The sequence below is a fragment of the Chrysochloris asiatica genome, unplaced genomic scaffold (assembly GCF_000296735.1).
Source record: "Chrysochloris asiatica unplaced genomic scaffold, ChrAsi1.0 scaffold03712, whole genome shotgun sequence".
Classification (NCBI taxonomy): Eukaryota; Metazoa; Chordata; class Mammalia; order Afrosoricida; family Chrysochloridae; genus Chrysochloris; species Chrysochloris asiatica.
This window is the reverse complement of record NW_006412230.1, coordinates 1-2275: the sequence shown is the minus strand read 5'-3', so window position 1 is coordinate 2275 and position 2275 is coordinate 1.

Here is a 2275-nt window from a genome sequence, read left to right as displayed (position 1 = left end):
GGTGGGATATATTCAAAGTCATATTTTGGCTCTTGTGGACTTGTTTTCATTTTCTTCAGCTTCAGTTTGAATTTACATATGAGTAATTGATATTCTGTTCCACAGTCTGTCCCTGACCTTGTTTGGACTGAAGATATGGAGATTTTCCAGCTTTTCTTTCCACAGATGTAGTCAATTTGATTTCTATATATTGTACCGGGTGAGGTCCATGTGTCTAGTCATCTGCTATGCTGTCTAAAGAAGGTATTTGAAGTGAACAAATCCATTGATTTTGCGGAATTGTATCATGCGTTCTCCAGCATCATTTCTATCACCAAGGCTATATTTTCCAACTATTGATCCTTCCTTTTTGCTCCCAACCTTTGCATTCCAATCACCAGTATGATCAATACATCTTGCATGTTTGATCAATTTCATACTGAAGACTTTGGTAGAATTCTATTTAATCCTCACTGGCTTTAGTGGTTGGTGCATAAATTTGAATAATAGTTGTATTAACTGTGCTTCCTTGTAGGCACATGGATATTATCCTATCACAGACAGCATTGTACCTCATGACCTATCTGGATATGTTCTTTTTGACAATGAATGCAACACCATTCCTCTTCCCGGCATAGTAAAGTATGTGGTTGTCACATTCAAAATGACCAATACCAGTCCATTTCAGCTCACTAATGCCTAAGATATCAATGTTTATGCGTTCATTTCATTTTTTACAACTTCCTATTTTCCTCAGATTCATGCTTCGAACATTCCATGTTCCTATTTTCAATGGATGTTTACAGCTGTTTTTTTTTTTTTTTTTTTTTTTCCATTTTGAGTTGTGCCCCATTAGCAAATGAATATTTCGCGGGCTTATTTCCCATGGGCTTTATTCCATTCACATCATCACTGTCAACTCTACTTTGAAGAGGCAGCTCTTCCCCAGTCACATTTTGAGTGACTTCCAACCTAAGGGGCTCATTTTCCAGCACTATATCTGACAGTGTTCCTTTGCTATTCATAAGGTATTCAGTGACTAAAGATTCAGAATTAGTTCGTCTCTCTTTCTTTCTTGTCTGTCTTCATCTGTACTCTCATCTAATACCTGTCCACCATGGGTGACTCTGCTGGTATTTAAAATACCATGTGGCCTAGGTATCAGAATCACAGCAACTCACAAGCCACCACAATATGACAAACTGACAAATTAGTGGTGGCTTCTTTCCACTAGCAGTAAACTATCGCATAATTCACATTAAAAACTTTAAAAAAAAATGTCATTTGATTACATGACTGCTGCTTCCATGAGTATTGATGCCTGATCCAAGAACAGTGAAGTCTTTAACAATGTCAATCTTTTCCCCTTTGGTAACAGTGTTGTTTAGTGGTCCAGTGCTGAGGATTTTTTTTTTTTTTTTATATTGAGATGCAATCCATAGTTAAGGTTGTGGTCTTTGTTCTTCATCAGTAAATATTTTAAGTCTTCTTCACTTACAGCAAGCAAGGTTTTATCTTCTGAATATCACAGGTGGTTATTGAGCCTTCCTCTAATCTTGATACCACGTGTTTTTTCATATAACTCAGCTTCTCTGATTATTTGTTCAGCATACAGGTTGAATAAGTATGGTGAAATAATACAACCCCGTCACATACCTTTCATGATTTTAAACCATTCCGTGTTATGTTCTGTTTAAACAATTGCCCCTTGGTCCATGTACAGGTTCCTCATGACCACAATTAAGTGTTCAAGAATACTCATACTTGGCAATGCTGTCACACTGCACATAGCTTGTCACGATCCACACAATCAAATGCCTTTGCATAGTCTTTAAAGCACAGGTAAACATCTTTATGGTATTCTCTGCTTTTAGCCAAGATCCATTTATCATTAGCAATGATATTCCTCATTCCATGTTCTATTCTAATCTGACATGAACCTCTGAAAGTTCTCTGGATTACCTTGAGTAAACATTTACTCCTAAGAGATATCAAAGATATGGTCCGATGATTTCCACATTCTGTTGGGTCACCTGTCTTTGGTATGGAAGGAATACTGATATCTTCCAGTCAATTGGCCAGATAGCTGTTTTCCAAATTTCATGGCAAACATGAGTGAGTGTCTTCAGTGCCACCTTACTTTATTGAAAATTTTCAGTTTTTATTTCATCAATTTCTGGTGTCTTGTTTTTTTCCAATAATTTCAATATGCTTTGAACATCTTCCTTCGTATCATTCATTGGCTCTTGATCATATATTAACTCTTGAAATGGTTGAAAACCAAAAATTTCTTTTT